This window comes from Bufo gargarizans, chromosome 9 (genome assembly GCF_014858855.1).
Source record: "Bufo gargarizans isolate SCDJY-AF-19 chromosome 9, ASM1485885v1, whole genome shotgun sequence".
In the NCBI taxonomy this organism is placed as follows: Eukaryota; Metazoa; Chordata; class Amphibia; order Anura; family Bufonidae; genus Bufo; species Bufo gargarizans.
Genome location: NC_058088.1, coordinates 73312821 through 73326021, shown reverse-complemented (window position 1 = coordinate 73326021; position 13201 = coordinate 73312821).

Here is a 13201-nt window from a genome sequence, read left to right as displayed (position 1 = left end):
AGGCCAGTCTGCACATTTTATTCTTTTCCAGCCTCTGGATGGCCATCACAGGGTGTTAAAAACACCATCCCTTGTTGGAGGTGCCTGAGCAATAGGTTCTTGTAGTCTAGCGTACCATAAGGTTGTAGCAGAGTTAACATACACACTTGGTGATTTATTACATCAAGTTAATGCTTCATGACTATAACTGTTAAGTCTGCTGCATCTGTATATAAACTTCTGTCTGAGCTATCTGCTCTGATTCTCAGACTGACTTTGGATTGCACAAACTCTGCTTGGCTTGTCCTTGACTATGCCTGACACCTTGGTGTTTTGCATCGGTGTCTCTTGACCCCCATACAGTAAGTCAACAGTCTACTGAACAAAGAATACAAGAGATAGCGGCCTGAAATTTCCCCTGGAGCAGAGTCTGTGTATAGGAGTTTAAAAGTGAAGACCAAGGGGGATCACCTAGATAACATTCTTAGGAGTATCCCTAATTTAAATAGGTTCAGTAGACACAACGTATCCACATCTGCTTTGTAACATTGGATGATATTACCAGGTCAACATGGTCAACGTTTTTTTCAGTAAGCTCTGTACTTTAGGTTTCATAGTCCCTTAATACCATCATAACAGTTGTCACAGTCTTTAGTTGCAAGTTGTTATACTCTGGGTATTCAATGTTATATACTGCAATGTCAAGTTTAGTGGTCACCTTAGTGGTACAGTTTATAAAGCTTGCTTTATACAGTATCGTATTATAATTCCAGAAGAATACAGAGTATCTACCCTTTCAAAGCTTTATCTGTACATTAAAGAGGTTCTCTGATTAGTAACATTTCTATCCATAGATTATTCCACAGTGTTATGGTCATGTGTAGGTCACACAGATGGTCACACTCTGTATCTTATCTTTACCCGCCTCTGCTCCCTATCTAACCTTTCTAATTTGCCTCTCCCCCTATCCGACCACAACTTAGGCTACTTTCACACTTGCGTTCAGAGCGGATCCGTCTGGTGTCGGCAAAGACGGATCCGCTCCTATAATGTAGACGATGGGATCTGTTCAGAATGGATCCGTCTGCATTATAGTTTAGAAAAAATTCTAAGTGTGAAAGTTGCTCAGACGGATCCGTCCAGACTTTACATTGAAAGTCAATGGGGGACGGATCCGTTTGAAAATTGAGCCATATTGTGTCAACTTCAAATGGATCCGTCCCCATTGACTTACATTGTAAGTCTGGACGGATCCGTTTGCCTCCGCACGGCCAGGCGGACATCCGAGCGCTGCAAGCAGCGTTCGGGTGTCCGCCTGCTGAGCGGAGCGGAGGACAAACGGTGCCAGACTGATGCATTCTGAGCGGATTCGCATCCACTCAGAATGCATTAGGGCAGTACGGGTGCGTTCGGGGCCGCTTGTGAGAGCCTTTAAACGGAACTCACAAGCGGAGCCCCGAACGCAAGTGTGAAAGTAGCCTTACTCACCTTCTCTTTACTCGTCCCTTCTGCTGCTCCCCCTGTCCACACACTAACACACCCCCGCAGGCACCTTAAACATCTCAACTTTTGCTTGCTTTTTGACTCTCTTCTGCCACTCTCTACCATTTGTTCCCTACAAGACCCAGATACTGCCACCACCCTGTATAACCCCACAATAAGTACAGCTCTGGACACTGTTGCCCCCCTCACACACAACAAAACCCTAAAAATCAACAGACAACCCTGGCACACCAACCTGACCAAAAAACTCAGACAGGCTTCCAGGGTTGCTGAGCGGCAATGGAAGAAATACCATTGTAAGGATCACTTCACCGCATACAAGCAAACCCTCCTCATTTTAAAATCCTCACTGCTGCTAAACAGGCCTACTTCTCATCTCTAATATCTTCCCTGTCCCACAGCCCTAAACAACTTTTTAACACTTTTAACTCCCTTCTCTGTCCCCCAGCGCCCCCCACCCTCTCATCTCAGCTGAGGACATTGCCACATACTTCAAACTAAATATAGTCAACATCAGAGAAAGCTTCAGTGCACAGTCCCCACAGACCCTCTACACAACTGCTCGGTCCTCTTCTCCCAAAACCTGCTTCTTCAGCATTGCAGAAGAAAAACTTTCCCTTCTACTCTCCAGATCACATCTCACCACCTGTGCACTTGACCCAATCCCATCTCTAACCTCACCACAGTGTTTATCCCAGCCCTAACTCAACTCTTCAACCTATCACTAACCTCTGGTGTTTTCCCCTCTGCTTTAAAACATGCTACCATTACACCCATCCTTAAAAAGCCTTCACTTGACCCATCTTCAGTTATTGCCTCATATCACTTCTTCCATATGCCTCAAAGCTACTTGAGCAACATGTCCATTCTGAACTGTCCTCTCATCTCTCCTCCTGCTCCCTCTTTGACAAGCTACAATCTGGCTTCCGACCCCACCAATCAAATGAGACTGCCCTCACCAAAGTCACCAATGACCTACTAACAGCCAAAACCAAAAAACATGACTCTGTCCTCCTTCTCCTTGACCTGTCCTCTGACACTGTTGACCACTTCCTTCTGTTACAAACTCTCTCTTCTCTGGGCATCACTGACCTGGCCCTCTCCTGGATCACATCATACCTCACAGAGAGGACATTTAGCATCTCCCACTCTCACACAACCTCCTCGTCTCATTCCCTCTCTGTTGGTGTCCCACAAGGCTCTGTCCTAGGACCCATGCTCTTCTCTATCTACACTTTCGGCCTGGAGCAGCTGATAGCGTCCCATGGCTTTCAGTATCACTTTTATGCTGACGACACACAAATCTACCTCTTTGGTCCAGACATCACCACCTTACTATCCAGAATCTCACAATGCCTATCTTCCATATGCTCCTTCTTCTCCTCTTGCTTTCTAAAACTTAACATGGATAAAACAGAATTCATCATCTCTCCCCCATCTTGCTCAAGCCACCAACAGACCTATCCATCACGATCAATGGCTGCACACTCTCCCCGGTTAACCAAATCCGCTGCCTTGGAGTGACCTTGGATTCTGCCCTCTCCTTCTGACCGCACATCCAAGCCATTTCCACCATCTGCCGCCTCCAACTCAAAAACATCTCCCGCATCCGCTCTTTCCTCAACTTAGAGTCTTCAAAAATGCTTGTACATGCCCTCATCATCTCCTGCCTAAACTACTGCAACATCCTCCTCTGTGGACTTCCATCTAGCACTCTCGCACCCCTCCAATCTATACTAAACTCTGCTGCCCAACTAATCCACCTCTCACCCTCTTACTTCTCTGCCTCTCCCCTCTGCCAATCCCTTCACTGGCTTCCCATTGCACAGCAAATTCATTTCAAAATACTAACAAATACATACAAGGCTGTCCACAACCTGTCCCCTCCCTACATCTCTGAACTACTTTCCCGATACATCCCCACACGCAATCTCTCATCCTCACAAGACCTCCTTCTTATCACCTCTTCCCACAATTGCCTCCAAGATTTCTGCCGTGCATCCCCCACACTCTGGAACTCGCTACCCCAACATATCAGACTCTCACCTACAGTGGAATCCTTCAAAAGAAACCTAAAAACCCACATCTTCAGAGAAGCCTACAACCAGTGTGACCCTGGTGGCTCTGTACCGCCATGACCAGCTTTACCCTCTCCTACTGTTTGCTTCTCCCATACCATGTAGATTGTAAGTCCTCACGGGGAGGGCCCTCTCTCCTTCTGTACCAGTTTGTAACTTGTCTTGTTCATGCTTAGTGCAATTGTCTGTATTATGTATGTATACCCCTTTTTATATGTACAGCGCTATGGAATGAATGGTGCTTTAATAAATAATAATAATAATGTGTTAGAAATATGATTTTTGATAAGCCGTAATCCATTTGATGTGGGCTAGACTGAGTTGTGTAGTCTAATGTATCCCCTGGTCTTTACCCTTAACCCTAGCAAACAGGTATGGACTTTGCTTCAGGAACATTTCCAGAATAGTCATGGATTAGCAGCAGTAGCAGTAGTGGTGTAGTCAGGAGTAAAGACAAGGGTCATCAACAGGAGAGAAGTCAGGATGCAACTGGTCAGCGTTTGAGACATGTGCATAGTCTAGAAAGAAGCCAAGTGTCAGACCCAAGAATAAAAAAAAAACATGTACCAGATGAACAATTAGAGGAAGAAAGCTAAGGCACTATGTAGGAACAAGGTTGAGGTCAGGATCAGGCTCAGAAGTCAGAACCTGAAGCAATAGCAAAAGGAACAAGTGCCAGGACAGTATATTGACCACAGTCAGAGGGAATGCATGGCAGGATGATTCCCCTCTATTTAAACAGATTGCCTGGCCTGACCTCTTCAGTTGGCTTAGCAACTCACCATCGCCATGCAGCCAGAGAAGAAACAGCCTGATCCAGCAGGGAGCCACAGCAAATGATGGGTGTGGAAGCAGAAAAAAGGAAGCCATCTGTAGCCTCACAACCAGACCCTACTGTCTGCAGGAGCTGAGGATGCCAAGTTTCAGACCCCACCAATCTGATGTACAGTAGATGGCCTATTCTGAGGATAGGTCATCAATATCTAGAACTCGGAGAAGCCCTTTAAATACAAGTTATGTACTTTTCTTCAAAACTATATATCAATTTGCTTAACTCCTCCTGCTCCAAAACTTGCAGTCTGCGGATTGGCTTGACCTCAGGACCCCTTGATGATCAGCTGTGTCCTCTCACATGTGTCCCCAGTAGCGAGCACTATGGCGCATTCATATTAGAAGCTGTGCTGGGTACTGCCACAGTCCAATTCCTGTGTACCCAGTGAAGGGTGTTACGGCAGTGGGTGAGAAACCACTGTGTTAACCAACAGATTTGGCTTTGGGCTAAACCTAAGGGCATTATCCTGACAGTCCCCTGGTTTTCATCTTTTAACCTCTATACAGGCATCTGGACTTCACTGTTGAGGCCACTTCCTTTTGGAGTAATCTCTGTGTGTAAATAGCTGGCCCCCTGGTGTCAGAGTCACTGATGCAGGGCACCGAGCAGTCAGGCAGACTTATAGGGACAGGCCGAGGTCAGGTCTGGCAGAGTATGCACTGTACAATACCGTAACAGGTCCAAGATCAGGGCAGACAGGCACAGGTAAAAAACAGGTAAGATGCAGAGGTCATTACACATGTAAACAAGGTAGATCACAACTAGCAGGAACTTGGTAAGCTAAAAGATCTTTTGATCAGGCTGCCTCCCCCGTGCCTCCATGGTTGCCAGCCATTGTAACAGCTAGAGGGTGCGCATGGGTGCCTTACAGGTGCAGTAAGAGAGTTCAATTCGGCAAGTAGGCTGCAAGAGGAAACAAAGCTTACCTGGCAGACTGGACTACCCAGGGAACGACAACTAGAGGTGGGTCCAGCCCAATTGATAAGTGCACAATGGGGACTTGCAACTACCGCAAAAAAACTAAAGAGATGTTGTTGCTCTTGCATGAACACTACACCATCTTCATTGTGCTGATCGCTGGGATCCCCTACCACATTAACCATAATGGTGGATATTAGATGCTAGTACTATCTGTAAAGCAGTAAAATGCCACAGATTAATATAACTACAGTATTTACCTTGTGATAGTTTTTAAAAGTGTTCTCTCTGACTGGATGGTCCCTTTAAAGGGAACCTGTCATCAACTTTATTCTGCCCATACTAACGGCAGCATAAAGTAGAGACAGGTGAGATGATTTCAGAGATCTGTCATTTAAAAGTTAAAAGTAAGTGGTTGCCAAGAACCAACATCGCAGACTGGTCCTGGAAAAGAGCCACGGCCACCTCAGAAGAGTCATGGTTATTCATGAAGTCCTGCTCTCCTGCCCACCTGCTGATGACTGACCGGCTTCTACCTAGTTTTCTCCCTTTCTCTCTAGGAGAGAACTGCCAATCATCAGCAGATGGGTGAGGCTACTTTCACACTTGCGTTCGGGGCTCCGCTTGTGAGTTCCGTTTGAAGGCTCTCACAAGCGGCCCCGAACGGATCCGTCCAGCCCTAATGCATTCTGAGTGGATGCGGATCCGCTCAGAATGCATCAGTCTGGCACCGTTCGGGTCTCCGCCTGGCCGTGCGGAGGCAAACGGATCCGTCCAGACTTACAATGTAAGTCAATGGGGACAGATCCGTTTGAAGTTGACACAGTATGGCTCAATTTTCAAACGGATCCATCCCCCATTGACTTTCAATGTAAAGTCAAAACATTGGTTCATGGTAATGCAAACGGATCCGTTCTGAACGGATCTAAGCGTTTGCATTATAGGTGCGGATCCATCTGTGCAGATACCAGACGGATCCGCACCTAAACACAGGTGTGAAAGTAGCCTAAGAGTGCAGGAGATTACGGATAACCACGACTCTTCTCAAGTAAATTTGACTCTTTTCAAGGCCTGGGCTGCAATGATTATGATGCTGGTTCTCAGCAACCACTTACTTTTAGCTCATGAGCGACACACCGCTGACATCAGCATTTCTGTCACTATTTTATGTTAGTGAGGTCAGCATAAAGTTGATGACAGGTTTCTTTTAATATGGGTCATGATTTGATCCTTAAAACCTTCCCTATGACAACAATGATTGGTGTGAGCACAAATATTTTAGTTTTGAATCCACTGACAATTATGACATAAAGGAAAACATATTAAAAAGCTACAAGTATAAGCGTTTTTGTTGCAAGCTGCAAAGGTAATTTCATTGACAATTCCACCGATCAAGGGAAAGAGAAATTGACAAAAATAAGGTACCTGATGTTTGCATGGGTAAATTGGATGTTAGAAAAAGCAATAAGGTACTGTAGCTGGAACATGCCTAATGCTGTTGATCCAGCTCCACACAGATGGTGTGCTTAGAAATAAATGTAACTTAGCCTGAGGGAAACATTTGCACTTGGACAGAAAAGTCAATGAAGAATATGGGAAATGGAAGCTGAAATAATTGTGCAGTGGAATAACTTTCTGTGATTGCTTAAGAGAAATGTCTGCAGGAGCAGCAATTCATTACCAATGCAACTTATATACACAATATGGTGGTTCCACATCCAATGAATATACTTACCACGCCTTGCATAAAATAGAAAAATACACATAAAGCCAAATGACATTGCATTGACCTTTGTGGTTCAACGACTCAAGAGATCTGGCATTGTCTATTATATATTGTACTTGCTTCAATAGCAAACGGTTGGCATTACTTACCCCTCCTTACTTCCAGGTCCTCTTCCCCTCTTGGCAGTACCACACACAGGATCCTAATACTGGCCAGCATTAAGACCTTGTGTACCCGTGTTAACACAAGGCAGAACCATGTGCAGTGAACATGTTACATTGAAAATGCAATTTATTTACTCTCCAACGTTCATCTATTTCCATCAGTCCCATTTACAGTGAATGCAGCAGCAGTGCGCATGCTCCACCTGCTGTTATAATCATATGGGAAACATGGGACGGTGGGAATTCTAGTAGTCGGACTAGGAGCAAAAAGTGAATGAAGGAGTATCTTTATTTAGTGCAAGTTTTTTTCTGAATCTAGGGTTACTGAGCTTTCAAAAAACTTCTGATATGTCATAGCAACATACTATCAAAGGTTTTGATTGGTGGAGGACTAAGTGATCAGACCTCCACTGATCGCTACAAAGAGGAGTGAGAAGGGCTCACATATCATCCTCTCCCTCCTCACTGCAGGAGACGGAATTGAGATGGGCCCAAAGACTTTCTAATAAGCCCATCTCCTGTAGCAACGTTGTGCTGACCGTACTGAGGTCAGTATAAAGCACTGACAGAAATGCTGATGTCAGCGGGTTGTCACACATCAGCTAAAAGTAAGTGGTTGCTGAGAACCAGCATCAATCATTGCAGCCCAGGCCTTGAAAAGAGTCAAATCTACCTGAGAAGAGTCATAGTTATTCATTAATTCCTGCTCTCCCTGCCTACCTGCTGATGACTGACAGGATTCTACCTAGTTTTCTTTCTTTTCTCTCTAGAAGAGAACTGCCAATCATCAGCAGATAGGTGTCACGGTGGGGAGTGGGGAACAACCCCCACCGTACAATGTAATAGATATGTGGTAGCAACTAAGCCTGGATGCTGGGATAAGGGAGAAGTTCACCTCCTAAAGCATACCTAAATCTGGCCCTAGTCTCCTATCTGTATGAGCCAACCCAGATGGTAGGAGGGCCTATACGTCAGAACCTCAGAACCCTGAAATACCTGAATTACTCTGAGGTAAGGAGAAAGAGACAAGAGACTAACTGGTTCATCCAAGAAACAGATGAACCAGAGACTCCCACAGGCCTAGCAACAAAGGACAACAACACCAAGGAAATGACAGGTAAGTAACCAGTGGCCAGAGACAACTGAACCAACAACAGTAAATCTGATCACTTACCTGCTGCAGCTGGTGGAAGACACCAATGAAGAACACAGCTGAAGTAACCTGGAACCCAAACAGACACACTGCCATCCAAACACCTTCAGGATGAAGTCCGTACTGACAAACAGGAACCAGGACTCCAGCAACTGCACATCCTAGGAAAATAGTTCACCCCTCCGGGAAATCAACCCCTTTCCGGAGGGACAACACACACAGGAAAACATCTTGCACTCATGCAGGGACAAACACCAACAACAGCCCAGACATGTAACAACAATCAAGACGTACAACAAACCCTGAACATAAACCCACACCAAACATGCAAGTGAGGTTGGGTACATAGAGGATACAAGGGAGACAAAGGAATGACATTGCTAAGAGACCTTGATGTCCAACAAGGTGGCCCTCAATGACTGGGCAGATGGAATAGCCACAGAATAGAGCATAGCTTCCAGCCCAAAGCAAGGCTAGAGCACAAAAAAACTCCACGCTACAACCAAAGGCTAAATAGCTAGAAGAGACCACACCCTGATCTAACCATGTCAGGATATTAACCCCACTCACACCACACAGCAGGGAGACACAACTTAAAGGAGAAGTGCACGTGCAAACCGAAAACTATACGTTGCCCCCGGCAACCAGTCTGCACGACAACCGCGTCACGGTCAAAAAACAATACGACCATGACAATGGGCGAGAGTGCAGGAGATTATAATAACCAGGACTCTTCCTAGATTTTACTCTTTTCAAGACCTGTGCTGCAATGATTATGATGCTGATGATTACTTTTAGCTCATGAATGACACACCGCAGAAATCAGCATTTCTGTCACTATTTTATACTACCCGCAGTATGGTCAGCATAAAGTTGATGACAGGTTCCCTTTAAGGTATGTCAAGACTCCCTGTTCTTTGACAGCAACCACATGAGCCATAGACAAAATGGCTGAACTCATTGGGCCAGATTTATCATTAGCTCAAGTCAGAATAATGGAGTGAAAAAGACAAATTTGCGACTTTTTTCTGCTCTGCACTATGCTCGCCAGTTTTCTGAAAGTGTTTTCTTATGTAAATGAATCTCTAGACAGATTTACTATTGGGACTATTTAAAAAGTAGCAAAAAAGTCCCAGAAAAATGTGCAATTTCACTCCAGTGAGGACCATGCTTATCTTATGAGACTTTTTAATAGAACATGCGACTTTTTCGTAAAGATGTGCGACTTTTGTAAAGCTGCTTACTGACGGATAAACTGCTAACGTCAAAGCACATTTATTACAGTCTTAAAGGGCCGATCATAAATCTGACTTTGGCTAAAACTAACTTTAGCCACATGTGAAAGTGGAGTGAGCTGTCAGAGTCATGATAAATCTGGCCCATTGTCTTCTATGTGAAGTTTTACAGGGATGCTCTGTGACCTGTGTAAAGGTCAAGAGGGAGAAGATAAGCTTCAATATCATTTATTGTGATTCTGTGTTATCTATGCAAAGGTGATATCTGTCATTGTAATTCTGCCTATGATGGTAATGAGATGGTTACTGTAATGTAACCTGCACAGAACAGGAAGTCTTAATAGATTATTAGGCTTAGTGACCAGTGAATAATTTTTTTAAATATAGATAGTGGTCTGGTGTTGATCTGTTTTTTTTTTTTTTTTTTTTTTTTTTTTTTCATTTAAGGAGAATTCTAAAATGTTAAAACCATGACTTTGTTCACTTCTCAGCCTTCTTATGCACATGAATTTTTAGAAATCCAGTCACCCACGACTGCCTTATCTGACAATGGGGGATGCTGCCTCTCAAAATCAGTGGTCAGGATAGAGGTCTTATTTACACATAATTAAATAAAAATCATAAAAGCGGTCGCTTTGCTTTGTAATATAAAAAGTTTTAATATTTTTAGCATCGGCAAAATAAGCCAGAATGTGTTTTCACAGTTGGTAGACTAGAAGAGAAATTGTGAAATGATACAAAAAAGGCATCCCAAAAAAAAATCTCTGAAAAGTGATGTAGCTGAACTGACAAACCCAATCTGCAAACATGGAGGAATTTGAGTCGGGTATATATCTCACAAAATTAATGTGCTGTATATTTCTCCCTTTTAGTCATATATTATCTTTTTATGAAAAGACAATTTAGAATTATTACAATGGAAAACAATTCCAGCCGATATACATCATTAACATCCAAGAGCTATTATGAAAAATAGACATGTTCCATCCTTTGGCAGCTTAGCTGCAGGGGCACTAGTTTGAAAGATGACAGCTGACTTTTCAATTGAGATTGCTGCGAAACTTCTGGTTGTACACTGCACAGATTGCTAAGGTCTAATTCAATTTAGGCAGTATGTTTTGCATTTGCAGTTAAAGCCATTTGCAGAGGATGGTAACTATTTCATTTTTGTATTAAAATGTAATGTTGTATGGCCACGAAGAGCTTAATCCACGAGGATGTTAGAATATTATTGCTGAAAGGGATGGCAGAAGGTTAGATGCATAACTTAATTGCTAAAACAATGGCGGCTCTCTACCAACCAACCCGATCCTAATAAACACAGCACAGACCGGGGTCTCAGTATTACAGAGCAAATAATAAAATAGTTCAATAATAAAGTATAGATCAGTACTCAAGGTGAAGAAAGTATTAAAATAATGTATTCATTTTACCGGTGGTAAATAAAATGCACATTAAAAAATGCTACTAAAAACATAACCCATATATATGATAATTAGTAATATACTAATAAACTGTAGCCTAATTGACTCAAGTCCACACTTGATGATAACCATAAGTGGTATAAAGTTCATATTTTAAGCAGTGCAATGCTATGTATGAACGGTGTGGTCCAATCACAACCCTCAATGATTAGACTCTTATCATAAAGGGGTTATTGGTGACTTATCTTCAGGACAGGTCATCATTATGACATCGGCAGAGGTCTGAGCCCCGGCACCCCCGCTAATCAGCTGTTTCAGGGAGCCGGTGTGCTCACCGCAGCTCTGGTGAGGGCTCCCAGCAGCTTACCAAGCACAGCGCCGTATATTGTATAGTGGCAGCGCTTGGTATTGCAGCCCAGCCACATTGAATTGAATGCGGCTGAGCTGAAACTAGGCCATGTGACCGATGTATGGTGACATCACTGGTCTGGGAAGAGGTTGCGGTGCTCAAAGATTACCCGGCCTTTTCTAACAGCAGATCGGCGGGGGTCCGGGGTGTCGGATCTCCGCAGATCTGATATTGATGACCTCTCCTGAGGATAGGTCATAAAATATATTTTCCCAGATAACCTCTTTGAACTTGTAATACTGCAGTCCACAAATGATATCACAGTTTGAAATGTAGCTCATGGATTATAAAAAAAAAAATGTCTATAAAAATGACGTTTTTACTCACTGCCCCTGCATATTGCCAAAGAGCCGCACGCTTCCTGCACTGGTAATTGGTGTCTGGTAGCGTGCTCTGCGCCTGTGCAGCAGTATAGCATGGGAATAACTAATTGCTGCGTAGGCTATTTGAATATTGGCAGCTAAAACAAAAAAAATTGCTGGGCTTTGTAGTTCCACTCAATGGTAATTGGCAGTGAGTGGCTTTGCCAGCAGCTGATACAATTGTTGCACTTTCTGGGCTCTGTAGTTCCACTCTGTAGTAACTTGCCAGTGAGTAACTTGGGTCAATAACACCGACTCTTCGTTAATTGCAGTTAATAGACTTGATCCATGGAAGTAAAATAATAATAGTAATAATAATAATAATAATAATAATATTATAGCTTGAAGTTCTGGGGTGATAGTGTTGTGTGCAAAGTAGGGCTAGACGCGTTTCGGGATGCCAGACCCCCTCTTCAGTATCATGTATAAAATTTGTAAGCCTTAGGGCTCATTCAGACTGCCGTAGTTCTGGGTCTGCATCTGTTCTGCATCCAAAAGCTGTGGATAGCACACCATGTGCTCCGCAGAAAAGATAGACCATGGACAAGAATAGGCATTTCTTTCATAGGATAGAATCCGCAAAATGCGGAATGCACACGGCCGGTATCAGTGTTTTGCGGATCCAGAATTTGTGGACCGCAAAACACTTATGGCTGTCTAAATGAGCACTAACTCTGTACATAACACTATTACCCCAGAACTGTAAGCTATATTACTTTACTTCCATGGATCAAGTCTATTACCGGAGTTATGAGGAGTCTGCATTATTGATGCAAGTTACTCACTACCAAATTACCACAGAGTGGAACTACAGAGCCCAGCAGGCGGGAACATTTTTTGTCAGCTGTCGATATTGAAATAACCTGCACAGGCATACAGGCAGTTACAATATTCATTACCACGCTATACTACTGCACAGGCGCAGACTGCGCTGCCAGACGCCGATTACCAGAGCTTTATGCGGCGGATCTTTAGCAATACACAGAGTAAAAAGATATGTAGGGGGGCATTTATTAATCTAATTACGCCACTTTTGGGGCAGAAATAGGCCACAAATTTTGCCGCATGCCATTTGTAAAATTTGTGATTTTTCTACAAAAGGGGGCTTGATTTGGCAAGGAAGCTGACGGGACGGCAGGCCCGTCTCAATTATTATTTTCCATGCTGGCTTATGCCGTGGAAAATGGATTGAATGTGCCCCAGCTAGGGAGCTGGCACAGGGTTAAGGCTGTTGCACCACCTGCTGGACGAAGCACAAAACTTATGTACAGGCCAGCGCCGGTCTTAATAAATGTCCCCTATTATCTTTATAAAGAAAGAAAAAAAGAAAAGCATGGATCGCACGTCCACATGCTGTGCCTTGATCTATTGCTGCTTCTCAGCGTAGTTAGTAGTCTACAGCCCCATAATCTACACAC